This window comes from Crinia signifera, unplaced genomic scaffold (assembly GCF_055691185.1).
Source record: "Crinia signifera unplaced genomic scaffold, ASM5569118v1 HAP2_SCAFFOLD_105, whole genome shotgun sequence".
In the NCBI taxonomy this organism is placed as follows: domain Eukaryota; kingdom Metazoa; phylum Chordata; class Amphibia; order Anura; family Myobatrachidae; genus Crinia; species Crinia signifera.
The window spans coordinates 230,340-256,802 of NW_028141999.1; the positions used below are offsets into that span (position 1 = coordinate 230,340).

The 26,463-nt window shown below is 39.8% G+C and overlaps 44 non-coding genes and 13 pseudogenes across 44 annotated transcripts; all 57 read right to left on the reverse strand.

Moving 5' to 3' along the window:
* Window positions 1–229: 229 nt before the first annotated feature.
* LOC146051696 (5S ribosomal RNA) lies at window positions 230–348 on the reverse strand. The gene has a single exon (XR_014466892.1). It is a non-coding gene; the product is annotated as a 5S ribosomal RNA (ribosomal RNA).
* A 344-nt stretch (window positions 349–692) lies between these two features.
* LOC146051753 (5S ribosomal RNA) lies at window positions 693–811 on the reverse strand. The gene has a single exon (XR_014466943.1). It is a non-coding gene; the product is annotated as a 5S ribosomal RNA (ribosomal RNA).
* A 345-nt stretch (window positions 812–1,156) lies between these two features.
* LOC146051792 (5S ribosomal RNA) lies at window positions 1,157–1,275 on the reverse strand. The gene has a single exon (XR_014466979.1). It is a non-coding gene; the product is annotated as a 5S ribosomal RNA (ribosomal RNA).
* Window positions 1,276–1,621: 346 nt separating this feature from the next.
* On the reverse strand, window positions 1,622–1,740 carry LOC146051735 (5S ribosomal RNA). Its single transcript, XR_014466927.1, has one exon. It is a non-coding gene; the product is annotated as a 5S ribosomal RNA (ribosomal RNA).
* A 346-nt stretch (window positions 1,741–2,086) lies between these two features.
* Window positions 2,087–2,205, reverse strand: LOC146051747 (5S ribosomal RNA). The gene has a single exon (XR_014466938.1). It is a non-coding gene; the product is annotated as a 5S ribosomal RNA (ribosomal RNA).
* Window positions 2,206–2,551: 346 nt separating this feature from the next.
* On the reverse strand, window positions 2,552–2,670 carry LOC146051662 (5S ribosomal RNA). The gene has a single exon (XR_014466861.1). It is a non-coding gene; the product is annotated as a 5S ribosomal RNA (ribosomal RNA).
* A 346-nt stretch (window positions 2,671–3,016) lies between these two features.
* On the reverse strand, window positions 3,017–3,135 carry LOC146051759 (5S ribosomal RNA). The gene has a single exon (XR_014466949.1). It is a non-coding gene; the product is annotated as a 5S ribosomal RNA (ribosomal RNA).
* Window positions 3,136–3,481: 346 nt separating this feature from the next.
* On the reverse strand, window positions 3,482–3,600 carry LOC146052051 (5S ribosomal RNA; annotated as a pseudogene).
* A 345-nt stretch (window positions 3,601–3,945) lies between these two features.
* Window positions 3,946–4,064, reverse strand: LOC146051990 (5S ribosomal RNA). The gene has a single exon (XR_014467158.1). It is a non-coding gene; the product is annotated as a 5S ribosomal RNA (ribosomal RNA).
* A 345-nt stretch (window positions 4,065–4,409) lies between these two features.
* On the reverse strand, window positions 4,410–4,528 carry LOC146051922 (5S ribosomal RNA). Its single transcript, XR_014467096.1, has one exon. It is a non-coding gene; the product is annotated as a 5S ribosomal RNA (ribosomal RNA).
* Window positions 4,529–4,873: 345 nt separating this feature from the next.
* Window positions 4,874–4,992, reverse strand: LOC146051804 (5S ribosomal RNA). Its single transcript, XR_014466990.1, has one exon. It is a non-coding gene; the product is annotated as a 5S ribosomal RNA (ribosomal RNA).
* A 345-nt stretch (window positions 4,993–5,337) lies between these two features.
* On the reverse strand, window positions 5,338–5,456 carry LOC146051914 (5S ribosomal RNA). Its single transcript, XR_014467089.1, has one exon. It is a non-coding gene; the product is annotated as a 5S ribosomal RNA (ribosomal RNA).
* A 345-nt stretch (window positions 5,457–5,801) lies between these two features.
* LOC146052053 (5S ribosomal RNA) lies at window positions 5,802–5,920 on the reverse strand (annotated as a pseudogene).
* Window positions 5,921–6,265: 345 nt separating this feature from the next.
* LOC146051698 (5S ribosomal RNA) lies at window positions 6,266–6,384 on the reverse strand. The gene has a single exon (XR_014466893.1). It is a non-coding gene; the product is annotated as a 5S ribosomal RNA (ribosomal RNA).
* A 345-nt stretch (window positions 6,385–6,729) lies between these two features.
* Window positions 6,730–6,848, reverse strand: LOC146051930 (5S ribosomal RNA). Its single transcript, XR_014467103.1, has one exon. It is a non-coding gene; the product is annotated as a 5S ribosomal RNA (ribosomal RNA).
* A 346-nt stretch (window positions 6,849–7,194) lies between these two features.
* LOC146052060 (5S ribosomal RNA) lies at window positions 7,195–7,313 on the reverse strand (annotated as a pseudogene).
* A 345-nt stretch (window positions 7,314–7,658) lies between these two features.
* On the reverse strand, window positions 7,659–7,777 carry LOC146052093 (5S ribosomal RNA; annotated as a pseudogene).
* A 344-nt stretch (window positions 7,778–8,121) lies between these two features.
* Window positions 8,122–8,240, reverse strand: LOC146051700 (5S ribosomal RNA). Its single transcript, XR_014466895.1, has one exon. It is a non-coding gene; the product is annotated as a 5S ribosomal RNA (ribosomal RNA).
* Window positions 8,241–8,586: 346 nt separating this feature from the next.
* LOC146051701 (5S ribosomal RNA) lies at window positions 8,587–8,705 on the reverse strand. The gene has a single exon (XR_014466896.1). It is a non-coding gene; the product is annotated as a 5S ribosomal RNA (ribosomal RNA).
* A 345-nt stretch (window positions 8,706–9,050) lies between these two features.
* On the reverse strand, window positions 9,051–9,169 carry LOC146052085 (5S ribosomal RNA; annotated as a pseudogene).
* A 346-nt stretch (window positions 9,170–9,515) lies between these two features.
* Window positions 9,516–9,634, reverse strand: LOC146051787 (5S ribosomal RNA). Its single transcript, XR_014466974.1, has one exon. It is a non-coding gene; the product is annotated as a 5S ribosomal RNA (ribosomal RNA).
* A 345-nt stretch (window positions 9,635–9,979) lies between these two features.
* LOC146052073 (5S ribosomal RNA) lies at window positions 9,980–10,098 on the reverse strand (annotated as a pseudogene).
* Window positions 10,099–10,443: 345 nt separating this feature from the next.
* LOC146051702 (5S ribosomal RNA) lies at window positions 10,444–10,562 on the reverse strand. The gene has a single exon (XR_014466897.1). It is a non-coding gene; the product is annotated as a 5S ribosomal RNA (ribosomal RNA).
* A 345-nt stretch (window positions 10,563–10,907) lies between these two features.
* On the reverse strand, window positions 10,908–11,026 carry LOC146051924 (5S ribosomal RNA). The gene has a single exon (XR_014467098.1). It is a non-coding gene; the product is annotated as a 5S ribosomal RNA (ribosomal RNA).
* Window positions 11,027–11,371: 345 nt separating this feature from the next.
* Window positions 11,372–11,480, reverse strand: LOC146052101 (5S ribosomal RNA; annotated as a pseudogene).
* A 345-nt stretch (window positions 11,481–11,825) lies between these two features.
* Window positions 11,826–11,944, reverse strand: LOC146052074 (5S ribosomal RNA; annotated as a pseudogene).
* Window positions 11,945–12,289: 345 nt separating this feature from the next.
* LOC146051703 (5S ribosomal RNA) lies at window positions 12,290–12,408 on the reverse strand. Its single transcript, XR_014466898.1, has one exon. It is a non-coding gene; the product is annotated as a 5S ribosomal RNA (ribosomal RNA).
* Window positions 12,409–12,752: 344 nt separating this feature from the next.
* LOC146051754 (5S ribosomal RNA) lies at window positions 12,753–12,871 on the reverse strand. Its single transcript, XR_014466944.1, has one exon. It is a non-coding gene; the product is annotated as a 5S ribosomal RNA (ribosomal RNA).
* Window positions 12,872–13,215: 344 nt separating this feature from the next.
* Window positions 13,216–13,334, reverse strand: LOC146052011 (5S ribosomal RNA). The gene has a single exon (XR_014467177.1). It is a non-coding gene; the product is annotated as a 5S ribosomal RNA (ribosomal RNA).
* Window positions 13,335–13,679: 345 nt separating this feature from the next.
* On the reverse strand, window positions 13,680–13,798 carry LOC146051772 (5S ribosomal RNA). The gene has a single exon (XR_014466961.1). It is a non-coding gene; the product is annotated as a 5S ribosomal RNA (ribosomal RNA).
* Window positions 13,799–14,143: 345 nt separating this feature from the next.
* LOC146051925 (5S ribosomal RNA) lies at window positions 14,144–14,262 on the reverse strand. The gene has a single exon (XR_014467099.1). It is a non-coding gene; the product is annotated as a 5S ribosomal RNA (ribosomal RNA).
* Window positions 14,263–14,608: 346 nt separating this feature from the next.
* Window positions 14,609–14,717, reverse strand: LOC146052102 (5S ribosomal RNA; annotated as a pseudogene).
* A 345-nt stretch (window positions 14,718–15,062) lies between these two features.
* On the reverse strand, window positions 15,063–15,181 carry LOC146052075 (5S ribosomal RNA; annotated as a pseudogene).
* A 345-nt stretch (window positions 15,182–15,526) lies between these two features.
* On the reverse strand, window positions 15,527–15,645 carry LOC146051704 (5S ribosomal RNA). The gene has a single exon (XR_014466899.1). It is a non-coding gene; the product is annotated as a 5S ribosomal RNA (ribosomal RNA).
* A 344-nt stretch (window positions 15,646–15,989) lies between these two features.
* LOC146051755 (5S ribosomal RNA) lies at window positions 15,990–16,108 on the reverse strand. Its single transcript, XR_014466945.1, has one exon. It is a non-coding gene; the product is annotated as a 5S ribosomal RNA (ribosomal RNA).
* A 344-nt stretch (window positions 16,109–16,452) lies between these two features.
* Window positions 16,453–16,571, reverse strand: LOC146052130 (5S ribosomal RNA). Its single transcript, XR_014467193.1, has one exon. It is a non-coding gene; the product is annotated as a 5S ribosomal RNA (ribosomal RNA).
* Window positions 16,572–16,916: 345 nt separating this feature from the next.
* Window positions 16,917–17,035, reverse strand: LOC146051705 (5S ribosomal RNA). Its single transcript, XR_014466900.1, has one exon. It is a non-coding gene; the product is annotated as a 5S ribosomal RNA (ribosomal RNA).
* Window positions 17,036–17,380: 345 nt separating this feature from the next.
* Window positions 17,381–17,499, reverse strand: LOC146051931 (5S ribosomal RNA). The gene has a single exon (XR_014467104.1). It is a non-coding gene; the product is annotated as a 5S ribosomal RNA (ribosomal RNA).
* A 346-nt stretch (window positions 17,500–17,845) lies between these two features.
* LOC146051788 (5S ribosomal RNA) lies at window positions 17,846–17,964 on the reverse strand. The gene has a single exon (XR_014466975.1). It is a non-coding gene; the product is annotated as a 5S ribosomal RNA (ribosomal RNA).
* Window positions 17,965–18,309: 345 nt separating this feature from the next.
* Window positions 18,310–18,428, reverse strand: LOC146052076 (5S ribosomal RNA; annotated as a pseudogene).
* Window positions 18,429–18,773: 345 nt separating this feature from the next.
* Window positions 18,774–18,892, reverse strand: LOC146051706 (5S ribosomal RNA). The gene has a single exon (XR_014466901.1). It is a non-coding gene; the product is annotated as a 5S ribosomal RNA (ribosomal RNA).
* Window positions 18,893–19,237: 345 nt separating this feature from the next.
* LOC146051822 (5S ribosomal RNA) lies at window positions 19,238–19,356 on the reverse strand. Its single transcript, XR_014467006.1, has one exon. It is a non-coding gene; the product is annotated as a 5S ribosomal RNA (ribosomal RNA).
* A 346-nt stretch (window positions 19,357–19,702) lies between these two features.
* On the reverse strand, window positions 19,703–19,821 carry LOC146051707 (5S ribosomal RNA). Its single transcript, XR_014466902.1, has one exon. It is a non-coding gene; the product is annotated as a 5S ribosomal RNA (ribosomal RNA).
* A 345-nt stretch (window positions 19,822–20,166) lies between these two features.
* LOC146051709 (5S ribosomal RNA) lies at window positions 20,167–20,285 on the reverse strand. The gene has a single exon (XR_014466903.1). It is a non-coding gene; the product is annotated as a 5S ribosomal RNA (ribosomal RNA).
* Window positions 20,286–20,630: 345 nt separating this feature from the next.
* On the reverse strand, window positions 20,631–20,749 carry LOC146051710 (5S ribosomal RNA). The gene has a single exon (XR_014466904.1). It is a non-coding gene; the product is annotated as a 5S ribosomal RNA (ribosomal RNA).
* A 345-nt stretch (window positions 20,750–21,094) lies between these two features.
* On the reverse strand, window positions 21,095–21,213 carry LOC146051712 (5S ribosomal RNA). Its single transcript, XR_014466906.1, has one exon. It is a non-coding gene; the product is annotated as a 5S ribosomal RNA (ribosomal RNA).
* A 346-nt stretch (window positions 21,214–21,559) lies between these two features.
* On the reverse strand, window positions 21,560–21,678 carry LOC146051963 (5S ribosomal RNA). Its single transcript, XR_014467133.1, has one exon. It is a non-coding gene; the product is annotated as a 5S ribosomal RNA (ribosomal RNA).
* A 345-nt stretch (window positions 21,679–22,023) lies between these two features.
* On the reverse strand, window positions 22,024–22,142 carry LOC146051915 (5S ribosomal RNA). The gene has a single exon (XR_014467090.1). It is a non-coding gene; the product is annotated as a 5S ribosomal RNA (ribosomal RNA).
* Window positions 22,143–22,487: 345 nt separating this feature from the next.
* Window positions 22,488–22,606, reverse strand: LOC146051879 (5S ribosomal RNA). Its single transcript, XR_014467057.1, has one exon. It is a non-coding gene; the product is annotated as a 5S ribosomal RNA (ribosomal RNA).
* Window positions 22,607–22,951: 345 nt separating this feature from the next.
* Window positions 22,952–23,070, reverse strand: LOC146051886 (5S ribosomal RNA). Its single transcript, XR_014467063.1, has one exon. It is a non-coding gene; the product is annotated as a 5S ribosomal RNA (ribosomal RNA).
* Window positions 23,071–23,415: 345 nt separating this feature from the next.
* On the reverse strand, window positions 23,416–23,534 carry LOC146051713 (5S ribosomal RNA). The gene has a single exon (XR_014466907.1). It is a non-coding gene; the product is annotated as a 5S ribosomal RNA (ribosomal RNA).
* A 345-nt stretch (window positions 23,535–23,879) lies between these two features.
* LOC146051916 (5S ribosomal RNA) lies at window positions 23,880–23,998 on the reverse strand. Its single transcript, XR_014467091.1, has one exon. It is a non-coding gene; the product is annotated as a 5S ribosomal RNA (ribosomal RNA).
* Window positions 23,999–24,343: 345 nt separating this feature from the next.
* LOC146051714 (5S ribosomal RNA) lies at window positions 24,344–24,462 on the reverse strand. The gene has a single exon (XR_014466908.1). It is a non-coding gene; the product is annotated as a 5S ribosomal RNA (ribosomal RNA).
* A 346-nt stretch (window positions 24,463–24,808) lies between these two features.
* LOC146051964 (5S ribosomal RNA) lies at window positions 24,809–24,927 on the reverse strand. The gene has a single exon (XR_014467134.1). It is a non-coding gene; the product is annotated as a 5S ribosomal RNA (ribosomal RNA).
* Window positions 24,928–25,272: 345 nt separating this feature from the next.
* Window positions 25,273–25,391, reverse strand: LOC146052091 (5S ribosomal RNA; annotated as a pseudogene).
* A 345-nt stretch (window positions 25,392–25,736) lies between these two features.
* LOC146051784 (5S ribosomal RNA) lies at window positions 25,737–25,855 on the reverse strand. Its single transcript, XR_014466972.1, has one exon. It is a non-coding gene; the product is annotated as a 5S ribosomal RNA (ribosomal RNA).
* A 347-nt stretch (window positions 25,856–26,202) lies between these two features.
* On the reverse strand, window positions 26,203–26,321 carry LOC146052064 (5S ribosomal RNA; annotated as a pseudogene).
* Between the last annotated feature and the right edge of the window lie 142 nt (window positions 26,322–26,463).

Here is a 26,463-nt window from a genome sequence, read left to right on the forward strand (position 1 = left end):
CTACAGGACATGATATTAGCAGGGGGTCTTAAATTAAACTACAAAAGAGGCTCAACACTGTTTAGCTGCCAAAAGCAGTTGGAATTGAGCCTAAACAGTGTGGTAAGTCTTTAGCTGATGGCTATTGTGTCTGTTTGACCTCTTCCAAATGTCTGTGCTGGCAATAAAATGAAAAAGTTTCCAATATAAATAGCTAGAGAATAAAAACAATTTGCCAGTAATGTGAAAAAACCTACAGCACCTGGTGTTCCCATGTGGTCTCCCACCCAAGTACTAACCAGGCCCAACACTGCTTAGCTTCCAAGATCAGACGAGATTGGGCCTATCCAATGTGGTATGGCTGTAGGTGAGTTAAATTCACTTTTTTGCCCTCTTCTACTACTATCACCAGGTAAGCTAATACAAAAGTTTCCTAACTGTATTGGCTTACTGAAAAAAATCATGTGTTGGTAATGTAAAAAGACCTACAAGACATGATATTAGCAGGGGGTCTTAAATTAAACTACTAAAGAGGCTCAACACTGTTAAGCTGCCAAAAGCAGTTGGAATTGGGCCTAAACATTGTGGTAAGTCTTTAGGTGATGGCTATTGTGTCTGTTTGACCTCTTCCAAATGTCTGTACTGGCAATAAAAAGAAAAAGTTTCCAATTTAAATAGCTAGAGAAAAAAACAATTTGCCTGTAATGTGAAAAAACCTACAGCACCTGGTGTTCCCATGTGATCTCCCACCCAAGTACTAACCAGGCCCAACACTGCTTAGCTTCCAAGATCAGACGAGATTGGGCCTATCCAGTGTGGTATGGCTGTAGGTGAGATACAAGCACTTTTTTGCCCTCTTCTACTTCTATCACCAGGTAAGCTAATAAAAAAGTTTCCTAACTGTATTGGCTTACTGAAAAAAATCATGTGTTGGTAATGTAAAAAGACCTACAGGACATGATATTAGCAGGGGGTCTTAAATTAAACTACTAAAGAGGCTCAACACTGTTTAGCTGCCAAAAGCAGTTGGAATTGGGCCTAAACAGTGTGGTAAGTCTTTAGGTGATGGCTATTGTGTCTGTTTGACCTCTTCCAAATGTCTGTACTGGCAATAAAAAGAAAAAGTTTCCAATTTAAATAGCTAGAGAATAAAAACAATTTGCCTGTAATGTGAAAAAACCTACAGCACCTGGTGTTCCCATGTGGTCTCCCACCCAAGTACTAACCAAGCCCAACACTGCTTAGCTTCCAAGATCAGACGAGATTGGGACTATCCAATGTGGTATGGCTGTAGGTGAGATACAGGCACTTTTTTGCCATCTTCTACTTCTATCACCAGGTAAGCTAATAAAAAAGTTTCCTAACTGTATTGGCTTACTTAAAAAAAATCATGTGTTGGTAATGTAAAAAGAACTACAGGACATGATATTAGCAGGGGGTCTTAAATTAAACTACTAAAGAGGCTCAACACTGTTTAGCTGCCAAAAGCAGTTGGAATTGGGCCTAAACAGTGTGGTAAGTCTTTAGGTGATGGCTATTGTGTCTGTTTGACCTCTTCCAAATGTCTGTGCTGGCAATAAAAAGAAAAAGTTTCCTATATAAATAGCTAGAGAATAAAAACAATTTGCCAGTAATGTGAAAAAACCTACAGCACCTGGTGTTCCCAGGTGGTCTCCCACCCAAGTACTAACCAGGCCCAACACTGCTTAGCTTCCAAGATCAGACGAGATTGGGCCTATCCAATGTGGTATGGCTGTAGGTGAGATACAGGCACTTTTTTGCCCTCTTCTACTTCTATCACCAGGTAAGCTAATAAAAAAGTTTCCTAACTGTATTGGCTTACTTAAAAAAAATCATGTGTTGGTAATGTAAAAAGACCTACAGGACATGATATTAGCAGGGGGTCTTAAATTAAACTACTAAACAGGCTTAACACTGTTTAGCTGCCAAAAGCAGTTGGAATTTGGCCTAAACAGTGTGGTAAGTCTTTAGGTGATGGCTATTGTGTCTGTTTGACCTCTTCCAAATGTCTGTGCTGGCAATAAAAAGAAAAAGTTTCCTATATAAATAGCTAGAGAATAAAAACAATTTGCCAGTAATGTGAAAAAACCTACAGCACCTGGTGTTCCCAGGTGGTCTCCCACCCAAGTACTAACCAGGCCCAACACTGCTTAGCTTCCAAGATCAGACGAGATTGGGCCTATCCAATGTGGTATGGCTGTAGGTGAGATACAGGCACTTTTTTGCCCTCTTCTACTTCTATCACCAGGTAAGCTAATAAAAAAGTTTCCTAACTGTATTGGCTTACTTAAAAAAAATCATGTGTTGGTAATGTAAAAAGACCTACAGGACATGATATTAGCAGGGGGTCTTAAATTAAACTACTAAACAGGCTTAACACTGTTTAGCTGCCAAAAGCAGTTGGAATTGAGCCTAAACAGTGTGGTAAGTCTTTAGGTGATGGCTATTGTGTCTGTTTGACCTCTTCCAAATGTCTGTGCTGGCAATAAAAAGAAAAAGTTTCCTATATAAATAGCTAGAGAATAAAAACAATTTGCCAGTAATGTGAAAAAACCTACAGCACCTGGTGTTCCCAGGTGGTCTCCCACCCTAGTACTAACCAGGCCCAACACTGCTTAGCTTCCAAGATCAGACGAGATTGGGCCTATCCAATGTGGTATGGCTGTAGGTGAGATACAGGCACTTTTTTGCCCTCTTCTACTTCTATCACCAGGTAAGCTAATAAAAAAGTTTCCTAACTGTATTGGCTTACTTAAAAAAAATCATGTGTTGGTAATGTAAAAAGACCTACAGGACATGATATTAGCAGGGGGTCTTAAATTAAACTACTAAACAGGCTTAACACTGTTTAGCTACCAAAAGCAGTTGGAATTTGGCCTAAACAGTGTGGTAAGTCTTTAGGTGATGGCTATTGTGTCTGTTTGACCTCTTCCAAATGTCTGTACTGGCAAGAAAAAGAAAAAGTTTCCAATTTAAATAGCTAGAGAATAAAAACAATTTGCCAGTAATGTGAAAAAACCTACAGCACCTGGTGTTCCCAGGTGGTCTCCCACCCAAGTACTAACCAGGCCCAACACTGCTTAGCTTCCAAGATCAGACGAGATTGGGCCTATCCAATGTGGTATGGCTGTAGGTGAGATACAGGCACTTTTTTGCCCTCTTCTACTTCTATCACCAGGTAAGCTAATAAAAAAGTTTCCTAACTGTATTGGCTTACTTAAAAAAAATCATGTGTTGGTAATGTAAAAAGACCTACAGGACATGATCTTAGCAGGGGGTCTTAAATTAAACTACTAAACAGGCTCAACACTGTTTAGCTGCCAAAAGCAGTTGGAATTGGGCCTAAACAGTGTGGTAAGTCTTTAGGTGATGGCTATTGTGTCTGTTTGACCTCTTCCAAATGTCTGTACTGGCAATAAAAAGAAAAAATTTCCAATTTAAATAGCTAGAGAATAAAAACAATTTGCCTGTAATGTGAAAAAACCTACAGCACCTGGTGTTCCCATGTGGTCTCCCACCCAAGTAGTAACCAGTCCCAACACTGCTTAGCTTCCAAGATCAGACGAGATTGGGCCTATCCAATGTGGTATGGCTGTAGGTGAGATACAGGCACTTTTTTGCCCTCTTCTACTTCTATCACCAGGTAAGCTAATAAAAAAGTTTCCTAACTGTATTGGCTTACTGAAAAAAATCATGTGTTGGTAATGTAAAAAGACCTACAGGACATGATATTAGCAGGGGGTCTTAAATTAAACTACTAAAGAGGCTCAACACTGTTTAGCTGCCAGAAGCAGTTGAAATTGGGCCTAAACAGTGTGGTAAGTCTTTAGGTGATGGCTATTGTGTCTGTTTGACCTCTTCCAAATGTCTGTACTGGCAATAAAAAGAAAAAGTTTCCAATTTAAATAGCTAGAGAATAAAAACAATTTGCCTGTAATGTGAAAAAACCTACAGCACCTGGTGTTCCCATGTGGTCTCCCACCCAAGTACTAACCAAGCCCAACACTGCATAGCTTCCAAGATCAGACGAGATTGGGACTATCCAATGTGGTATGGCTGTAGGTGAGATACAGGCACTTTTTTGCCCTCTTCTACTTCTATCACCAGGTAAGCTAATAAAAAAGTTTCCTAACTGTATTGGCTTACTGAAAAAAATCATGTGTTGGTAATGTAAAAAGACCTACAGGACATGATATTAGCAGGGGGTCTTAAATTAAACTACTAAAGAGGCTCAACACTGTTTAGCTGCCAAAAGCAGTTGGAATTGGGCCTAAACAGTGTGGTAAGTCTTTAGGTGATGGCTATTGTGTCTGTTTGACCTCTTCCAAATGTCTGTACTGGCAATAAAAAGAAAAAGTTCCCAATTTAAATAGCTAGAGAATAAAAACAATTTGCCAGTAATGTGAAAAAACCTACAGCACCTGGTGTTCCCATGTGGTCTCCCACCCAAGTACTAACCAGGCCCAAAACTGCTTAGCTTCCAAGATCAGACGAGATTGGGCCTATCCAATGTGGTATGGCTGTAGGTGAAATACAGGCACTTTTTTGCCCTCTTCTACTTCTATCACCAGGTAAGCTAATACAAAAGTTCCCTAACTGTATTGGCTTACGGAAAAAAATCATGTGTTGGTAATGTAAAAAGACCTACAGGACATGATATTAGCAGGGGGTCTTAAATTAAACTACAATAGAGGCTCAACACTGTTTAGCTGCCAAAAGCAGTTGGAATTGAGCCTAAACAGTGTGGTAAGTCTTTAGCTGATGGCTATTGTGTCTGTTTGACTTCTTCCAAATCTCTGTGCTGGCAATAAAATGAAAAAGTTTCCAATATAAATAGCTATAGAATAAAAACAATTTGCCAGTGATGTGAAAAAACCTACAGCACCTGGTGTTCCCATTTGGTCTCCCACCCAAGTACTAACCAGGCCCAACACTGCTTAGCTTCCAAGATCAGACGAGATTGGGCCTATCCAATGTGGTATGGCTGTAGGTGAGTTATATTCACTTTTTTGCCCTCTTCTACTTCTATCACCAGGTAAGCTAATAAAAAAGTTTCCTAACTGTATTGGCTTACTGAAAAAAATCATGTGTTGGTAATGTAAAAAGACCTACAGGACATGATATTAGCAGGGGGTCTTAAATTAAACTACTAAAGAGGCTCAACACTGTTTAGCTGCCAAAAGTAGTTGGAATTGGGCCTAAACAGTGTGGTAAGTCTTTAGGAGATGGCTATTGTGTCTGTTTGACCTCTTCCAAATGTCTGTACTGGCAATAAAAAGAAAAAGTTTCCAATTTAAATAGCTAGAGAATAAAAACAATTTGCCTGTAATGTGAAAAAACCTACAGCACCTGGTGTTCCCATGTGGTCTCCCACCCAAGTACTAACCAGGCCCAACACTGCTTAGCTTCCAAGATCAGACAAGATTGGGCCTATCCAATGTGGTATGGCTGTAGGTGAGATACAGGCACTTTTTTGCCCTCTTCTACTTCTATCACCAGGTAAGCTAATAAAAAAGTTTCCTAACTGTATTGGCTTACTGAAAAAAATCATGTGTTGGTAATGTAAAAAGACCTACAGGACATGATATTAGCAGGGGGTCTTAAATTAAACTACAAAAGAGGCTCAACACTGTTTAACTGCCAAAAGCAGTTGGAATTGAGCCTAAACAGTGTGGTAAGTCTTTAGCTGATGGCTATTGTGTCTGTTTGACCTCTTCCAAATGTCTGTGCTGGCAATAAAATGAAAAAGTTTCCAATATAAATAGCTAGAGAATAAAAACAATTTGCCAGTAATGTGAAAAAACCTACAGCACCTGGTGTTCCCATGTGGTCTCCTACCCAAGTACTAACCAGGCCCAACACTGCTTAGCTTCCAAGATCAGACGATATTGGGCCTATCCAATGTGGTATGGCTGTAGGTGAGTTAAATTCACTTTTTTGCCCTCTTCTACTTCTATCACCAGGTAAGCTAATACAAAAGTTTCCTAACTGTATTGGCTTACTGAAAAAAATCATGTGTTGGTAATGTAAAAAGACCTACAGGACATGATATTAGCAGGGGGTCTTAAATTAAACTACTAAAGAGGCTCAACACTGTTAAGCTGCCAAAAGCAGTTGGAATTGGGCCTAAACAGTGTGGTAAGTCTTTAGGTGATGGCTATTGTGTCTGTTTGACCTCTTCCAAATGTCTGTACTGGCAATAAAAAGAAAAAGTTTCCAATTTAAATAGCTAGAAAATAAAAACAATTTTCCAGTAATGTGAAAAAACCTACAGCACCTGGTGTTCCCATGTGGTCTCCCACCCAAGTACTAACCAGGCCCAACACTGCTTAGCTTCCAAGATCAGACGAGATTGGGCCTATCCAATGTGGTATGGCTGTAGGTGAGTTAAAAGCACTTTTTTGCCCTCTTCTACTTCTATCACCAGGTAAGCTAATACAAACGTTTCCTAACTGTATTGGCTTACTGAAAAAAATCATGTGTTGGTAATGTAAAAAGACCTACAGGACATGATATTAGCAGGGGGTCTTAAATTAAACTACAAAAGAGGCTCAACACTGTTTAGCTGCCAAAAGCAGTTGGAATTGAGCCTAAACAGTGCGGTAAGTCTTTAGGTGATGGCTATTGTGTCTGTTTGACCTCTTCCAAATGTCTGTGCTGGCAATAAAAAGAAAAAGTTTCCAATTTAAATAGCTAGAGAATAAAAACAATTTGCCAGTAATGTGAAAAAACCTACAGCACCTGGTGTTCCCAGGTGGTCTCCCACCCAAGTACTAACCAGGCCCAACACTGCTTAGCTTCCAAGATCAGACGAAATTAGGCCTATCCAATGTGGTATGGCTGTAGGTGAGATACAGGCACTTTTTTGCCCTCTTCTACTTTTATCACCAGGTAAGCTAATAAAAAAGTTTCCTAACTGTATTGGCTTACTTAAAAAAAATCATGTGTTGGTAATGTAAAAAGACCTACAGGACATGATATTAGCAGGGGGTCTTAAATTAAACTACTAAACAGGCTCAACACTGTTTAGCTGCCAAAAGCAGTTGGAATTGGGCCTAAACAGTGTGGTAAGTCTTTAGGTGAAGTCTATTGTGTCTTTTTGACCTCTTCCAAATGTCTGTACTGGCAATAAAAAGAAAAAGTTTCCAATTTAAATAGCTAGAGAATAAAAACAATTTGCCTGTGATGTGAAAAAACCTACAGCACCTGGTGTTCTCATGTGGTCTCCCACCCAAGTACTAACCAGGCTCAACAAAGCTTAGCTTCCAAGATCAGACGAGATTGGGCCTATCCAATGTGGTATGGCTGTAGATGATATACAGGCACTTTTTTGCCCTCTTCTACTTCTTTCACCAGGTAAGCTAATAAAAAGGTTTCCTAACTGTATTGGCTTACTGAAAAAAATCATGTGTTGGTAATGTAAAAAGACCTACAGGACATGATATTAGCAGGGGGTCTTAAATTAAACTACTAAAGAGGCTCAACACTGTTTAGCTGCCAAAAGCAGTTGGAATTGGGCCTAAAAAGTGTGGTAAGTCTTTAGGTGATGGCTATTGTGTCTGTTTGACCTCTTCCAAATGTCTGTACTGGCAATAAAAAGAAAAAGTTCCCAATTTAAATAGCTAGAGAATAAAAACAATTTGCCAGTAATGTGAAAAAACCTACAGCACTTGGTGTTCCCATGTGGTCTCCCACCCAAGTACTAACCAGGCCCAAAACTGCTTAGCTTCCAAGATAAGACGAGATTGGGCCTATCCAATGTGGTATGGCTGTAGGTGAGTTAAAAGCACTTTTTTGCCCTCTTCTACTTCTATCACCAGGTAAGCTAATACAAACGTTTCCTAACTGTATTGGCTTACTGAAAAAAATCATGTGTTGGTAATGTAAAAAGACCTACAGGACATGATATTAGCAGGGGGTCTTAAATTAAACTACAAAAGAGGCTCAACACTGTTAAGCTGCCAAAAGCAGTTGGAATTGGGCCTAAACATTGTGGTAAGTCTTTAGGTGATGGCTATTGTGTCTTTTTGACCTCTTCCAAATGTCTGTACTGGCAATAAAAAGAAAAAGTTTCCAATTTAAATAGCTAGAGAAAAAAACAATTTGCCTGTAATGTGAAAAAACCTACAGCACCTGGTGTTCCCATGTGGTCTCCCACCCAAGTACTAACCAGGCCCAACACTGCTTAGCTTCCAAGATCAGACGAGATTGGGCCTATCCAATGTGGTATGGCTGTAGGTGAGATACAGGCACTTTTTTGCCCTCTTCTACTTCTATCACCAGGTAAGCTAATAAAAAAGTTTCCTAACTGTATTGGCTTACTGAAAAAAAATCATGTGTTGGTAATGTAAAAAGACCTACAGGACATGATATTAGCAGGGGGTCTTAAATTAAACTACTAAAGAGGCTCAACACTGTTTAGCTGCCAAAAGCAGTTGGAATTGGGCCTAAACAGTGTGGTAAGTCTTTAGGTGATGGCTATTGTGTCTGTTTGACCTCTTCCAAATGTCTGTACTGGCAATAAAAAGAAAAAGTTTCCAATTTAAATAGCTAGAGAATAAAAACAATTTTCCAGTAATGTGAAAAAACCTACAGCACCTGGTGTTCCCATGTGGTCTCCCACCCAAGTACTAACCAGGCCCAACACTGCTTAGCTTCCAAGATCAGACGAGATTGGGCCTATCCAATGTGGTATGGCTGTAGGTGAGTTAAAAGCACTTTTTTGCCCTCTTCTACTTCTATCACCAGGTAAGCTAATACAAACGTTTCCTAACTGTATTGGCTTACTGAAAAAAATCATGTGTTGGTAATGTAAAAAGACCTACAGGACATGATATTAGCAGGGGGTCTTAAATTAAACTACAAAAGAGGCTCAACACTGTTTAGCTGCCAAAAGCAGTTGGAATTGAGCCTAAACAGTGTGGTAAGTCTTTAGGTGATGGCTATTGTGTCTGTTTGACCTCTTCCAAATGTCTGTGCTGGCAATAAAAAGAAAAAGTTTCCAATTTAAATAGCTAGAGAATAAAAACAATTTGACAGTAATGTGAAAAAACCTACAGCACCTGGTGTTCCCAGGTGGTCTCCCACCCAAGTACTAACCAGGCCCAACACTGCTTAGCTTCCAAGATCAGACGAAATTAGGCCTATCCAATGTAGTATGGCTAGAGGTGAGATACAGGCACTTTTTTGCCCTCTTCTACTTTTATCACCAGGTAAGCTAATAAAAAAGTTTCCTAACTGTATTGGCTTACTTAAAAAAAATCATGTGTTGGTAATGTAAAAAGACCTACAGGACATGATATTAGCAGGGGGTCTTAAATTAAACTACTAAAGAGACTCAACACTGTTTAGCTGCCAAAAGCAGTTGGAATTGGGCCTAAACAGTGTGGTAAGTCTTTAGGTGAAGTCTATTGTGTCTGTTTGACCTCTTCCAAATGTCTGTACTGGCAATAAAAAGAAAAAGTTTCCAATTTAAATAGCTAGAGAATAAAAACAATTTGCCTGTGATGTGAAAAAACCTACAGCACCTGGTGTTCTCATGTGGTCTCCCACCCAAGTACTAACCAGGCCCAACACTGCTTAGCTTCCAAGATCAGACGAGATTGGGCCTATCCAATGTGGTATGGCTGTAGATGATATACAGGCACTTTTTTGCCCTCTTCTACTTCTATCACCAGGTAAGCTAATAAAAAGGTTTCCTAACTGTATTGGCTTACTGAAAAAAATCATGTGTTGGTAATGTAAAAAGACCTACAGGACATGATATTAGCAGGGGGTCTTAAATTAAACTACTAAAGAGGCTCAACACTGTTTAGCTGCCAAAAGCAGTTGGAATTGGGCCTAAACAGTGTGGTAAGTCTTTAGGTGATGGCTATTGTGTCTGTTTGACCTCTTCCAAATGTCTGTACTGGCAATAAAAAGAAAAAGTTCCCAATTTAAATAGCTAGAGAATAAAAACAATTTGCCAGTACTGTGAAAAAACCTACAGCACCTGGTGTTCCCATGTGGTCTCCCACCCAAGTACTAACCAGGCCCAAAACTGCTTAGCTTCCAAGATAAGACGAGATTGGGCCTATCCAATGTGGTATGGCTGTAGGTGAGATACAGGCACTTTTTTGCCCTCTTCTACTTCTATCACCAGGTAAGCTAATACAAAAGTTTCCTAACTGTATTGGCTTACGGAAAAAAATCATTTGTTGGTCATGTAAAAAGACCTACAGGACATGATATTAGCAGGGGGTCTTAAATTAAACTACAAAAGAGGCTCAACACTGTTTAGCTGCCAAAAGCAGTTGGAATTGAGCCTAAACAGTGTGGTAAGTCTTTAGCTGATGGCTATTGTGTCTGTTTGACCTCTTCCAAATGTCTGTGCTGGCAATAAAATGAAAAAGTTTCCAATATAAATAGCTAGAGAATAAAAACAATTTGCCAGTAATGTGAAAAAACCTACAGCACCTGGTGTTCCCATGTGGTCTCCCACCCAAGTACTAACCAGGCCCAACACTGCTTAGCTTCCAAGATCAGACGAGATTGGGCCTATCCAATGTGGTATGGCTGTAGGTGAGTTAAATTCACTTTTTTGCCCTCTTCTACTACTATCACCAGGTAAGCTAATACAAAAGTTTCCTAACTGTATTGGCTTACTGAAAAAAATCATGTGTTGGTAATGTAAAAAGACCTACAAGACATGATATTAGCAGGGGGTCTTAAATTAAACTACTAAAGAGGCTCAACACTGTTAAGCTGCCAAAAGCAGTTGGAATTGGGCCTAAACATTGTGGTAAGTCTTTAGGTGATGGCTATTGTGTCTGTTTGACCTCTTCCAAATGTCTGTACTGGCAATAAAAAAGAAAAAGTTTCCAATTTAAATAGCTAGAGAAAAAAACAATTTGCCTGTAATGTGAAAAAACCTACAGCACCTGGTGTTCCCATGTGATCTCCCACCCAAGTACTAACCAGACCCAACACTGCTTAGCTTCCAAGATCAGACGAGATTGGGCCTATCCAGTGTGGTATGGCTGTAGGTGAGATACAGGCACTTTTTTGCCCTCTTCTACTTCTATCACCAGGTAAGCTAATAAAAAAGTTTCCTAACTGTATTGGCTTACTGAAAAAAATCATGTGTTGGTAATGTAAAAAGACCTACAGGACATGATATTAGCAGGGGGTCTTAAATTAAACTACTAAAGAGGCTCAACACTGTTTAGCTGCCAAAAGCAGTTGGAATTGGGCCTAAACAGTGTGGTAAGTCTTTAGGTGATGGCTATTGTGTCTGTTTGACCTCTTCCAAATGTCTGTACTGGCAATAAAAAGAAAAAGTTTCCAATTTAAATAGCTAGAGAATAAAAACAATTTGCCTGTGATGTGAAAAAACCTACAGCACCTGGTGTTCTCATGTGGTCTCCCACCCAAGTACTAACCAGGCCCAACACTGCTTAGCTTCCAAGATCAGGCCTATCCAATGTGGTATGGCTGTAGATGATATACAGGCACTTTTTTGCCCTCTTCTACTTCTATCACCAGGTAAGCTAATAAAAAGGTTTCCTAACTGTATTGGCTTACTGAAAAAAATCATGTGTTGGTAATGTAAAAAGACCTACAGGACATGATATTAGCAGGGGGTCTTAAATTAAACTACTAAAGAGGCTCAACACTGTTTAGCTGCCAAAAGCAGTTGGAATTGGGCCTAAACAGTGTGGTAAGTCTTTAGGTGATGGCTATTGTGTCTGTTTGACCTCTTCCAAATGTCTGTACTGGCAATAAAAAGAAAAAGTTCCCAATTTAAATAGCTAGAGAATAAAAACAATTTGCCAGTAATGTGAAAAAACCTACAGCACCTGGTGTTCCCATGTGGTCTCCCACCCAAGTACTAACCAGGCCCAAAACTGCTTAGCTTCCAAGATAAGACGAGATTGGGCCTATCCAATGTGGTATGGCTGTAGGTGAGATACAGGCACTTTTTTGCCCTCTTCTACTTCTATCACCAGGTAAGCTAATACAAAAGTTTCCTAACTGTATTGGCTTACGGAAAAAAATCATTTGTTGGTCATGTAAAAAGACCTACAGGACATGATATTAGCAGGGGGTCTTAAATTAAACTACAAAAGAGGCTCAACACTGTTTAGCTGCCAAAAGCAGTTGGAATTGAGCCTAAACAGTGTGGTAAGTCTTTAGCTGATGGCTATTGTGTCTGTTTGACCTCTTCCAAATGTCTGTGCTGGCAATAAAATGAAAAAGTTTCCAATATAAATAGCTAGAGAATAAAAACAATTTGCCAGTAATGTGAAAAAACCTACAGCACCTGGTGTTCCCATGTGGTCTCCCACCCAAGTACTAACCAGGCCCAACACTGCTTAGCTTCCAAGATCAGACGAGATTGGGCCTATCCAATGTGGTATGGCTGTAGGTGAGTTAAATTCACTTTTTTGCCCTCTTCTACTACTATCACCAGGTAAGCTAATACAAAAGTTTCCTAACTGTATTGGCTTACTGAAAAAAATCATGTGTTGGTAATGTAAAAAGACCTACAAGACATGATATTAGCAGGGGGTCTTAAATTAAACTACTAAAGAGGCTCAACACTGTTAAGCTGCCAAAAGCAGTTGGAATTGGGCCTAAACATTGTGGTAAGTCTTTAGGTGATGGCTATTGTGTCTGTTTGACCTCTTCCAAATGTCTGTACTGGCAATAAAAAGAAAAAGTTTCCAATTTAAATAGCTAGAGAAAAAAACAATTTGCCTGTAATGTGAAAAAACCTACAGCACCTGGTGTTCCCATGTGATCTCCCACCCAAGTACTAACCAGGCCCAACACTGCTTAGCTTCCAAGATCAGACGAGATTGGGCCTATCCAGTGTGGTATGGCTGTAGGTGAGATACAGGCACTTTTTTGCCCTCTTCTACTTCTATCACCAGGTAAGCTAATAAAAAAGTTTCCTAACTGTATTGGCTTACTGAAAAAAATCATGTGTTGGTAATGTAAAAAGACCTACAGGACATGATATTAGCAGGGGGTCTTAAATTAAACTACTAAAGAGGCTCAACACTGTTTAGCTGCCAAAAGCAGTTGGAATTGGGCCTAAACAGTGTGGTAAGTCTTTAGGTGATGGCTATTGTGTCTGTTTGACCTCTTCCAAATGTCTGTACTGGCAATAAAAAGAAAAAGTTTCCAATTTAAATAGCTAGAGAAAAAAACAATTTGCCTGTAATGTGAAAAAACCTACAGCACCTGGTGTTCCCATGTGGTCTCCCACCCAAGTACTAACCAGGCCCAACACTGCTTAGCTTCCAAGATCAGACGAGATTGGGCCTATCCAGTGTGGTATGGCTGTAGGTGAGATACAGGCACTTTTTTGCCCTCTTCTACTTCTATCACCAGGTAAGCTAATACAAACGTTTCCTAACTGTATTGGCTTACTGAAAAAAATCATGTGTTGGTAATGTAAAAAGACCTACAGGACATGATATTAGCAGGGGGTCTTAAATTAAACTACTAAAGAGGCTCAACACTGTTTAGCTGCCAAAAGCAGTTGGAATTGGGCCTAAACAGTGTGGTAAGTCTTTAGGTGATGGCTATTGTGTCTGTTTGACCTCTTCCAAATGTCTGTACTGGCAATAAAAAGAAAAAGTTTCCAATTTAAATAGCTAGAGAATAAAAACAATTTTCCAGTAATGTGAAAAAACCTACAGCACCTGGTGTTCCCAGGTGGTCTCCCACCCAAGTACTAACCAGGCCCAACACTGCTTAGCTTCCAAGATCAGACGAGATTGGGCCTATCCAATGTGGTATGGCTGTAGGTGAGTTAAATTCACTTTTTTGCCCTCTTCTACTACTATCACCAGGTAAGCTAATACAAAAGTTTCCTAACTGTATTGGCTTACTGAAAAAAATCATGTGTTGGTAATGTAAAAAGACCTACAAGACATGATATTAGCAGGGGGTCTTAAATTAAACTACTAAAGAGGCTCAACACTGTTAAGCTGCCAAAAGCAGTTGGAATTGGGCCTAAACATTGTGGTAAGTCTTTAGGTGATGGCTATTGTGTCTGTTTGACCTCTTCCAAATGTCTGTACTGGCAATAAAAAAGAAAAAGTTTCCAATTTAAATAGCTAGAGAAAAAAACAATTTGCCTGTAATGTGAAAAAACCTACAGCACCTGGTGTTCCCATGTGATCTCCCACCCAAGTACTAACCAGACCCAACACTGCTTAGCTTCCAAGATCAGACGAGATTGGGCCTATCCAGTGTGGTATGGCTGTAGGTGAGATACAGGCACTTTTTTGCCCTCTTCTACTTCTATCACCAGGTAAGCTAATAAAAAAGTTTCCTAACTGTATTGGCTTACTGAAAAAAAATCATGTGTTGGTAATGTAAAAAGACCTACAGGACATGATATTAGCAGGGGGTCTTAAATTAAACTACTAAAGAGGCTCAACACTGTTTAGCTGCCAAAAGCAGTTGGAATTGGGCCTAAACAGTGTGGTAAGTCTTTAGGTGATGGCTATTGTGTCTGTTTGACCTCTTCCAAATGTCTGTACTGGCAATAAAAAGAAAAAGTTTCCAATTTAAATAGCTAGAGAATAAAAACAATTTGCCTGTGATGTGAAAAAACCTACAGCACCTGGTGTTCTCATGTGGTCTCCCACCCAAGTACTAACCAGGCCCAACACTGCTTAGCTTCCAAGATCAGGCCTATCCAATGTGGTATGGCTGTAGATGATATACAGGCACTTTTTTGCCCTCTTCTACTTCTATCACCAGGTAAGCTAATAAAAAGGTTTCCTAACTGTATTGGCTTACTGAAAAAAATCATGTGTTGGTAATGTAAAAAGACCTACAGGACATGATATTAGCAGGGGGTCTTAAATTAAACTACTAAAGAGGCTCAACACTGTTTAGCTACCAAAAGCAGTTGGAATTGGGCCTAAACAGTGTGGTAAGTCTTTAGGTGATGGCTATTGTGTCTGTTTGACCTCTTCCAAATGTCTGTACTGGCAATAAAAAGAAAAAGTTCCCAATTTAAATAGCTAGAGAATAAAAACAATTTGCCAGTAATGTGAAAAAACCTACAGCACCTGGTGTTCCCATGTGGTCTCCCACCCAAGTACTAACCAGGCCCAAAACTGCTTAGCTTCCAAGATAAGACGAGATTGGGCCTATCCAATGTGGTATGGCTGTAGGTGAGATACAGGCACTTTTTTGCCCTCTTCTACTTCTATCACCAGGTAAGCTAATACAAAAGTTTCCTAACTGTATTGGCTTACGGAAAAAAATCATTTGTTGGTCATGTAAAAAGACCTACAGGACATGATATTAGCAGGGGGTCTTAAATTAAACTACAAAAGAGGCTCAACACTGTTTAGCTGCCAAAAGCAGTTGGAATTGAGCCTAAACAGTGTGGTAAGTCTTTAGCTGATGGCTATTGTGTCTGTTTGACCTCTTCCAAATGTCTGTGCTGGCAATAAAATGAAAAAGTTTCCAATATAAATAGCTAGAGAATAAAAACAATTTGCCAGTAATGTGAAAAAACCTACAGCACCTGGTGTTCCCATGTGGTCTCCCACCCAAGTACTAACCAGGCCCAACACTGCTTAGCTTCCAAGATCAGACGAGATTGGGCCTATCCAATGTGGTATGGCTGTAGGTGAGTTAAATTCACTTTTTTGCCCTCTTCTACTACTATCACCAGGTAAGCTAATACAAAAGTTTCCTAACTGTATTGGCTTACTGAAAAAAATCATGTGTTGGTAATGTAAAAAGACCTACAAGACATGATATTAGCAGGGGGTCTTAAATTAAACTACTAAAGAGGCTCAACACTGTTAAGCTGCCAAAAGCAGTTGGAATTGGGCCTAAACATTGTGGTAAGTCTTTAGGTGATGGCTATTGTGTCTGTTTGACCTCTTCCAAATGTCTGTACTGGCAATAAAAAGAAAAAGTTTCCAATTTAAATAGCTAGAGAAAAAAACAATTTGCCTGTAATGTGAAAAAACCTACAGCACCTGGTGTTCCCATGTGATCTCCCACCCAAGTACTAACCAGGCCCAACACTGCTTAGCTTCCAAGATCAGACGAGATTGGGCCTATCCAGTGTGGTATGGCTGTAGGTGAGATACAGGCACTTTTTTGCCCTCTTCTACTTCTATCACCAGGTAAGCTAATAAAAAAGTTTCCTAACTGTATTGGCTTACTGAAAAAAATCATGTGTTGGTAATGTAAAAAGACCTACAGGACATGATATTAGCAGGGGGTCTTAAATTAAACTACTAAAGAGGCTCAACACTGTTTAGCTGCCAAAAGCAGTTGGAATTGGGCCTAAACAGTGTGGTAAGTCTTTAGGTGATGGCTATTGTGTCTGTTTGACCTCTTCCAAATGTCTGTACTGGCAATAAAAAGAAAAAGTTTCCAATTTAAATAGCTAGAGAAAAAAACAATTTGCCTGTAATGTGAAAAAACCTACAGCACCTGGTGTTCCCATGTGGTCTCCCACCCAAGTACTAACCAGGCCCAACACTGCTTAGCTTCCAAGATCAGACGAGATTGGGCCTATCCAGTGTGGTATGGCTGTAGGTGAGATACAGGCACTTTTTTGCCCTCTTCTACTTCTATCACCAGGTAAGCTAATACAAACGTTTCCTAACTGTATTGGCTTACTGAAAAAAATCATGTGTTGGTAATGTAAAAAGACCTACAGGACATGATATTAGCAGGGGGTCTTAAATTAAACTACTAAAGAGGCTCAACACTGTTTAGCTGCCAAAAGCAGTTGGAATTGGGCCTAAACAGTGTGGTAAGTCTTTAGGTGATGGCTATTGTGTCTGTTTGACCTCTTCCAAATGTCTGTACTGGCAATAAAAAGAAAAAGTTTCCAATTTAAATAGCTAGAGAATAAAAACAATTTTCCAGTAATGTGAAAAAACCTACAGCACCTGGTGTTCCCATGTGGTCTCCCACCCAAGTACTAACCAGGCCCAACACTGCTTAGCTTCCAAGATCAGACGAGATTGGGCCTATCCAATGTGGTATGGCTGTAGGTGAGTTAAAAGCACTTTTTTGCCCTCTTCTACTTCTATCACCAGGTAAGCTAATACAAACGTTTCCTAACTGTATTGGCTTACTGAAAAAAATCATGTGTTGGTAATGTAAAAAGACCTACAGGACATGATATTAGCAGGGGGTCTTAAATTAAACTACAAAAGAGGCTCAACACTGTTTAGCTGCCAAAAGCAGTTGGAATTGAGCCTAAACAGTGTGGTAAGTCTTTAGGTGATGGCTATTGTGTCTGTTTGACCTCTTCCAAATGTCTGTGCTGGCAATAAAAAGAAAAAGTTTCCAATTTAAATAGCTAGAGAATAAAAACAATTTGCCAGTAATGTGAAAAAACCTACAGCACCTGGTGTTCCCAGGTGGTCTCCCACCCAAGTACTAACCAGGCCCAACACTGCTTAGCTTCCAAGATCAGACGAAATTAGGCCTATCCAATGTGGTATGGCTGTAGGTGAGATACAGGCACTTTTTTGCCCTCTTCTACTTTTATCACCAGGTAAGCTAATAAAAAAGTTTCCTAACTGTATTGGCTTACTTAAAAAAAATCATGTGTTGGTAATGTAAAAAGACCTACAGGACATGATATTAGCAGGGGGTCTTAAATTAAACTACTAAACAGGCTCAACACTGTTTAGCTGCCAAAAGCAGTTGGAATTGGGCCTAAACAGTGTGGTAAGTCTTTAGGTGAAGTCTATTGTGTCTTTTTGACCTCTTCCAAATGTCTGTACTGGCAATAAAAAGAAAAAGTTTCCAATTTAAATAGCTAGAGAATAAAAACAATTTGCCTGTGATGTGAAAAAACCTACAGCACCTGGTGTTCTCATGTGGTCTCCCACCCAAGTACTAACCAGGCCCAACACTGCTTAGCTTCCAAGATCAGACGAGATTGGGCCTATCCAATGTGGTATGGCTGTAGATGATATACAGGCACTTTTTTGCCCTCTTCTACTTCTATCACCAGGTAAGCTAATAAAAAGGTTTCCTAACTGTATTGGCTTACTGAAAAAAATCATGTGTTGGTAATGTAAAAAGACCTACAGGACATGATATTAGCAGGGGGTCTTAAATTAAACTACTAAAGAGGCTCAACACTGTTTAGCTGCCAAAAGCAGTTGGAATTGGGCCTAAACAGTGTGGTAAGTCTTTAGGTGATGGCTATTGTGTCTGTTTGACCTCTTCCAAATGTCTGTACTGGCAATAAAAAGAAAAAGTTCCCAATTTAAATAGCTAGAGAATAAAAACAATTTGCCAGTAATGTGAAAAAACCTACAGCACCTGGTGTTCCCATGTGGTCTCCCACCCAAGTACTAACCAGGCCCAAAACTGCTTAGCTTCCAAGATAAGACGAGATTGGGCCTATCCAATGTGGTATGGCTGTAGGTGAGATACAGGCACTTTTTTGCCCTCTTCTACTTCTATCACCAGGTAAGCTAATACAAAAGTTTCCTAACTGTATTGGCTTACGGAAAAAAATCATTTGTTGGTCATGTAAAAAGACCTACAGGACATGATATTAGCAGGGGGTATTAAATTAAACTACAAAAGAGGCTCAATACTGTTTAGCTGCCAAAAGCAGTTGGAATTGAGCCTAAACAGTGTGGTAAGTCTTTAGCTGATGGCTATTGTGTCTGTTTGACCTCTTCCAAATGTCTGTGCTGGCAATAAAATGAAAAAGTTTCCAATATAAATAGCTAGAGAATAAAAACAATTTGCCAGTAATGTGAAAAAACCTACAGCACCTGGTGTTCCCATGTGGTCTCCCACCCAAGTACTAACCAGGCCCAACACTGCTTAGCTTCCAAGATCAGACGAGATTGGGCCTATCCAATGTGGTATGGCTGTAGGTGAGTTAAATTCACTTTTTTGCCCTCTTCTACTTCTATCACCAGGTAAGCTAATACAAAAGTTTCCTAACTGTATTGGCTTACTGAAAAAAATCATGTGTTGGTAATGTAAAAAGACCTACAGGACATGATATTAGCAGGGGGTCTTAAATTAAACTACTAAAGAGGCTCAACACTGTTTAGCTGCCAAAAGCAGTTGGAATTGGGCCTAAACAGTGTGGTAAGTCTTTAGGTGATGGCTATTGTGTCTGTTTGAACTCTTCCAAATGTCTGTGCTGGCAATAAAAAGAAAAAGTTTCCAATCTAAATAGCTAGAGAATAAAAACAATTTGCCAGTAATGTGAAAAAACCTACAGCACCTGGTGTTCCCATGTGGTCTCCCACCCAAGTACTAACCAGGCCCAACACTGCTTAACTTCCAAGATCAGACGAGGTTGGGCCTATCCAATGTGGTATGGCTGTAGGTGAGATACAAGCACTTTTTTGCCCTCTTCTACTTCTATCACCAGGTAAGCTAATAAAAAAGTTTCCTAACTGTATTGGCTTACTTAAAAAAAATCATGTGTTGGTAATGTAAAAAGACCTACAGGACATGATATTAGCAGGGGGTCTTAAATTAAACTACTAAAGAGGCTCAACACTGTTTAGCTGCCAAAAGCAGTTGGAATTGGGCCTAAACAGTGTGGTAATTCTTTAGGTGATGGCTATTGTGTCTGTTTGACCTCTTCCAAATGTCTGTACTGGCAATAAAAAGTTAAAGTTTCCAATTTAAATAGCTAGAGAATAAAAACAATTTGCCTGTAATGAGAAAAAACCTACAGCACCTGGTGTTCCCATGTGGTCTCCCACCCAAGTACTAACCAGGCCCAACACTGCTTAGCTTCCAAGATCAGACGAGATTGGGCCTATCCAATGTGGTATGGCTGTAGGTGAGATACAGGCACTTTTTTGCCCTCTTCTACTTCTATCACCAGGTAAGCTGATAAAAAAGTTTCCTAACTGTATTGGCTTACTGAAAAAAATCATGTGTTGGTAATGTAAAAAGACCTACAGGACATGATATTAGCAGGGGGTCTTAAATTAAACTACTAAACAGGCTCAACACTGTTTAGCTGCCAAAAGCAGTTGGAATTGGGCCTAAACAGTGTGGTAAGTCTTTAGGTGATGGCTATTGTGTCTGTTTGACCTCTTCCAAATGTCTGTACTGGCAATAAAAAGAAAAAGTTTCCAATTTAAATAGCTAGAGAATAAAAACAATTTGCCTGTAATGTGAAAAAACCTACAGCACCTGGTGTTCCCATGTGGTCTCCCACCCAAGTACTAACCAGGCCCAACACTGCTTAGCTTCCAAGATCAGACGAGATTGGGCCTATCCAATGTGGTATGGCTGTAGGTGAGATACAGGCACTTTTTTGCCCTCTTCTACTTCTATCACCAGGTAAGCTAATAAAAAAGTTTCCTAACTGTATTGGCTTACTGAAAAAAATCATGTGTTGGTAATGTAAAAAGACCTACAGGACATGATATTAGCAGGGGGTCTTAAATTAAACTACTAAAGAGGCCCAACACTGTTTAGCTGCCAAAAGCAGTTGGAATTGGGCCTAAACAGTGTGGTAAGTCTTTAGGTGATGGCTATTGTGTCTGTTTGACCTCTTCCAAATGTCTGTGCTGGCAATAAAAAGAAAAAGTTTCCAATTTAAATAGCTAGAGAATAAAAACAATTTGCCAGTAATGTGAAAAAACCTACAGCACCTGGTGTTCCCATGTGGTCTCCCACCCAAGTACTAACCAGGCCCAACACTGCTTAGCTTCCAAGATCAGACGAGATTGGGCCTATCCAATGTGGTATGGCTGTAGGTGAGTTAAAGGCACTTTTTTGCCCTCTTCTACTTCTATCACCAGGTAAGCTAATACAAAAGTTTCCTAACTGTATTGGCTTACTGAAAAAAATCATGTGTTGGTAATGTAAAAAGACCTACAGGACATGATATTAGCAGGGGGTCTTAAATTAAACTACTAAAGAGGCTCAACACTGTTTAGCTGCCAAAAGCAGTTGGAATTGGGCCTAAACAGTGTGGTAAGTCTTTAGGTGATGGCTATTGTGTCTGTTTGACCTCTTCCAAATGTCTGTACTGGCAATAAAAAGAAAAAGTTTCCAATTTAAATAGCTAGAGAATAAAAACAATTTGCCTGTAATGTGAAAAAACCTACAGCACCTGGTGTTCCCATGTGGTCTCCCACCCAAGTACTAACCAGGCCCAACACTGCTTAGCTTCCAAGATCAGACGAGATTGGGCCTATCCAATGTGGTATGGCTGTAGGTGAGATACAGGCACTTTTTTGCCCTCTTCTACTTCTATCACCAGGTAAGCTAATAAAAAAGTTTCCTAACTGTATTGGCTTACTGAAAAAAATCATGTGTTGGTAATGTAAAAAGACCTACAGGACATGATATTAGCAGGGAGTCTTAAATTAAACTACTAAAGGGGACCAACACTGTTTAGCTGCCAAAAGCAGTTGGAATTGGGCCTAAACAGTGTGGTAAGTCTTTAGGTGATGGCTATTGTGTCTGTTTGACCTCTTCCAAATGTCTGTACTGGCAATAAAAATAAAAAGTTTCCAATTTAAATAGCTAGAGAATAAAAAAAAAATTGCCTGTAATGTGAAAAAACCGACAGCACCTGGTGTTCCCATGTGGTCTCCCACCAAAGTACTAACCAGGCCCAACACTGCTTAGCTTCCAAGTTCAGACGAGATTGGGCCTATCCAATGTGGTATGGCTGTAGTTGAGATACAGGCACTTTTTTGCCCTCTTCTACTTCTATCACCAGGTAAGCTAATAAAAAAGTTTCCTATCTGTATTGGCTTACTGAAAAAAATCATGTGTTGGTAATGTAAAAAGACCTACAGGACATGATATTAGCAGGGGGTCTTAAATTAAACTACTAAAGAGGCTCAACACTGTTTAGCTGCCACAAGTAGTTGGAATTGGGCCTAAACAGTGTGGTAAGTCTTTAGGAGATGGCTATTGTGTCTGTTTGACCTCTTCCAAATGTCTGTACTGGCAATAAAAAGAAAAAGTTTCCAATTTAAATAGCTAGAGAATAAAAACAATTTGCCTGTAATGTCAAAAAACCTACAGCACCTGGTGTTCCCATGTGGTCTCCCACCCAAGTACTAACCAGGCCCAACACTGCTTAGCTTCCAAGATCAGACAAGATTGGGCCTATCCAATGTGGTATGGCTGTAGGTGAGATACAGGCACTTTTTTGCCCTCTTCTACTTCTATCACCAGGTAAGCTAATAAAAAAGTTTCCTAACTGTATTGGCTTACTGAAAAAAATCATGTGTTGGTAATGTAAAACGACCTACAGGACATGATATTAGCAGGGGGTCTTAAATTAAACTACTAAAGAGGATCAACACTGTTTAGCTGCCAAAAGCAGATGGAATTGGGCCTAAACAGTGTGGTAAGTCTTTAGGTGATGGCTATTGTGTCTGTTTGACCTCTTCCAAATGCCTGTACTGGCAATAAAAAGAAAAAGTTTCCAATTTAAATAGCTAGAGAATAAAAACAATTTGCCTGTAATGTGAAAAAACCTACAGCACCTGGTGTTCCCATGTGGTCTCCCACCCAAGTACTAACCAGGCCCAACACTGCTTAGCTTCCAAGAACAGACGAGATTGGGCCTATCCAATGTGGTATGGCTGTAGGTGAAATACAGGCACTTTTTAGCCCTCTTCTACTTCTATCACCAGGTAAGCTAATAAAAAAGTTTCCTAACTGTATTGGCTTACTGAAAAAAATCATGTGTTGGTAATGTAAAAAGACCTACAGGACATGATATTAGCAGGGGGTCTTAAATTAAACTACTAAAGAGGCTCAACACTGTTTAGCTGCCAAAAGCAGTTGGAATTGGGCCTAAACAGTGTGGTAAGTCTTTATGTGATGGCTATTGTGTCTGTTTGACCTCTTCCAAATGTCTGTACTGGCAATAAAAAGAAAAAGTTTCCAATTTAAATAGCTAGAGAATAAAAACAGTTTGCCTGTAATGTGAAAAACCCTACAGCACCTGGTGTTCCCATGTGGTCTCCCACCAAAGTACTAACCAGGCCCAACACTGCTTAGCTTCCAAGATCAGACGAGATTGGGCCTATCCAATGTGGTATGGCTGTAGGTGAGATACAGGCACTTTTTTGCCCTCTTCTACTTCTATCACCAGGTAAGCTAATACAAAAGTTCCCTAACTGTATTGGCTTACGGAAAAAAATCATGTGTTGGTAATGTAAAAAGACCTACAGGACATGATATTAGCAGGGGGTCTTAAATTAAACTACAAAAGAGGCTCAACACTGTTTAGCTGCCAAAAGCAGTTGGAATTGAGCCTAAACAGTGTGGTAAGTCTTTAGCTGATGGCTATTGTGTCTGTTTGACCTCTTCCAAATGTCTGTGCTGGCAATAAAATGAAAAAGTTTCCAATATAAATAGCTAGAGAATAAAAACAATTTGCCAGTGATGTGAAAAAACCTACAGCACCTGGTGTTCCCATGTGGTCTCCCACCCAAGTACTAACCAGGCCCAACACTGCTTAGCTTCCAAGATCAGACGAGATTGGGCCTATCCAATGTGGTATGGCTGTAGGTGAGTTAAATTCACTTTTTTGCCCTCTTCTACTTCTATCACCAGGTAAGCTAATAAAAAAGTTTCCTAACTGTATTGGCTTACTGAAAAAAATCATGTGTTGGTAATGTAAAAAGACCTACAGGACATGATATTAGCAGGGGGTCTTAAATTAAACTACTAAAGAGGCTCAACACTGTTTAGCTGCCAAAAGTAGTTGGAATTGGGCCTAAACAGTGTGGTAAGTCTTTAGGAGATGGCTATTGTGTCTGTTTGACCTCTTCCAAATGTCTGTACTGGCAATAAAAAGAAAAAGTTTCCAATTTAAATAGCTAGAGAATAAAAACAATTTGCCTGTAATGTGAAAAAACCTACAGCACCTGGTGTTCCCATGTGGTCTCCCACCCAAGTACTAACCAGGCCCAACACTGCTTAGCTTCCAAGATCAGACAAGATTGGGCCTATCCAATGTGGTATGGCTGTAGGTGAGATATAGGCACTTTTTTGCCCTCTTCTACTTCTATCACCAGGTAAGCTAATAAAAAAGTTTCCTAACTGTATTGGCTTACTGAAAAAAATCATGTGTTGGTAATGTAAAAAGACCTACAGGACATGATATTAGCAGGGGGTCTTAAATTAAACTACTAAAGAGGCTCAACACTGTTTAGCTGCCAAAAGCAGTTGGAATTGGGCCTAAACAGTGTGGTAAGTCTTTAGGTGATGGCTATTGTGTCTGTTTGACCTCTTCCAAATGTCTGTACTGGCAATAAAAAGAAAAAGTTTCCAATTTAAATAGCTAGAGAATAAAAACAATTTGCCTGTAATGTGAAAAAACCTACAGCACCTGGTGTTCCCATGTGGTCTCCCACCCAAGTACTAACCAGGCCCAACACTGCTTAGCTTCCAAGATCAGACGAGATTGGGCCTATCCAATGTGGTATGGCTGTAGGTGAGATACAGGCACTTTTTTGCCCTCTTCTACTTCTATCACCAGGTAAGCTAATAAAAAAGTTTCCTAACTGTATTGGCTTACTGAAAAAAATCATGTGTTGGTAATGTAAAAAGACCTACAGGACATGATATTAGCAGGGAGTCTTAAATTAAACTACTAAAGGGGACCAACACTGTTTAGCTGCCAAAAGCAGTTGGAATTGGGCCTAAACAGTGTGTTAAGTCTTTAGGTGATGGCTATTGTGTCTGTTTGACCTCTTCCAAATGTCTGTACTGGCAATAAAAATAAAAAGTTTCCAATTTAAATAGCTAGAGAATAAAAAAAAAATTGCCTGTAATGTGAAAAAACCGACAGCACCTGGTGTTCCCATGTGGTCTCCCACCAAAGTACTAACCAGGCCCAACACTGCTTAGCTTCCAAGTTCAGACGAGATTGGGCCTATCCAATGTGGTATGGCTGTAGTTGAGATGCAGGCACTTTTTTGCCCTCTTCTACTTCTATCACCAGGTAAGCTAATAAAAAAGTTTCCTAACTGTATTGGCTTACTGAAAAAAATCATGTGTTGGTAATGTAAAAAGACCTACAGGACATGATATTAGCAGGGGGTCTTAAATTAAACTACTAAAGAGGCTCAACACTGTTTAGCTGCCAAAAGCAGTTGGAATTGGGCCTAAACAGTGTGGTAAGTCTTTAGGTGATGGCTATTGTGTCTGTTTGACCTCTTCCAAATGTCTGTACTGGCAATAAAAAGAAAAAGCTTCCAATTTAAATAGCTAGAGAATAAAAACAATTTGCCAGTAATGTGAAAAAACCTACAGCACCTTGTGATCCCATGTGGTCTCCCACCCAAGTACTAACCAGGCCCAACACTGCTTAGCTTCCAAGATCAGACGAGATTGGGCCTATCCAATGTGGTATGGATGTAGGTGAGTTAAAGGCACTTTTTTGCCCTCTTCTACTTCTATCATCAGGTAAGCTAATACAAAAGTTTCCTAACTGTATTGGCTTACTGAAAAAAATCATGTGTTGGTAATGTAAAAAGACCTACAGTACATGATATTAGCAGGGGGTCTTAAATTAAACTACAAAAGAGGCTCAACACTGTTTAGCTGCCAAAAGCAGTTGGAATTGAGCCTAAACAGTGTGGTAAGTCTTTAGGTGATGGCTATTGTGTCTGTTTGACCTCTTCCAAATGTCTGTGCTGGCAATAAAAAGAAAAAGTTTCCTATATAAATAGCTAGAGAATAAAAACAATTTGCCAGTAATGTGAAAAAACCTACAGCACCTGGTGTTCCCAGGTGGTCTCCCACCCAAGTACTAACCAGGCCCAACACTGCTTAGCTTCCAAGATCAGACGAGATTGGGCCTATCCAATGTGGTATGGCTGTAGGTGAGATACAGGCACTTTTTTGCCCTCTTCTACTTCTATCACCAGGTAAGCTAATAAAAAAGTTTCCTAACTGTATTGGCTTACTTAAAAAAAAATCATGTGTTGGTAATGTAAAAAGACCTACAGGACATGATATTAGCAGGGGGTCTTAAATTAAACTACTAAACAGGCTTAACACTGTTTAGCTGCCAAAAGCAGTTGGAATTTGGCCTAAACAGTGTGGTAAGTCTTTAGGTGATGGCTATTGTGTCTGTTTGACCTCTTCCAAATGTCTGTACTGGCAAGAAAAAGAAAAAGTTTCCAATTTAAATAGCTAGAGAATAAAAACAATTTGCCTGTAATGTGAAAAAAATTACAGCACCTGGTGTTCCCATGTGGTCTCCCACCCAAGTATTAACCAGGCCCAACACTGCTTAGCTTCCAAGATCAGAAGAGATTGGGCCTGTCCAATGTGGTATGGCTGTAGGTGAGATACAGGCACTTTTTTGCCCTCTTCTACTTCTTTCACCAGGTAAGCTAATAAAAAAGTTTCCTAACTGTATTGGCTTACTGAAAAAAATCATGTGTTGGTAATGTAAAAAGACCTACAGGACATGATATTAGCAGGGGG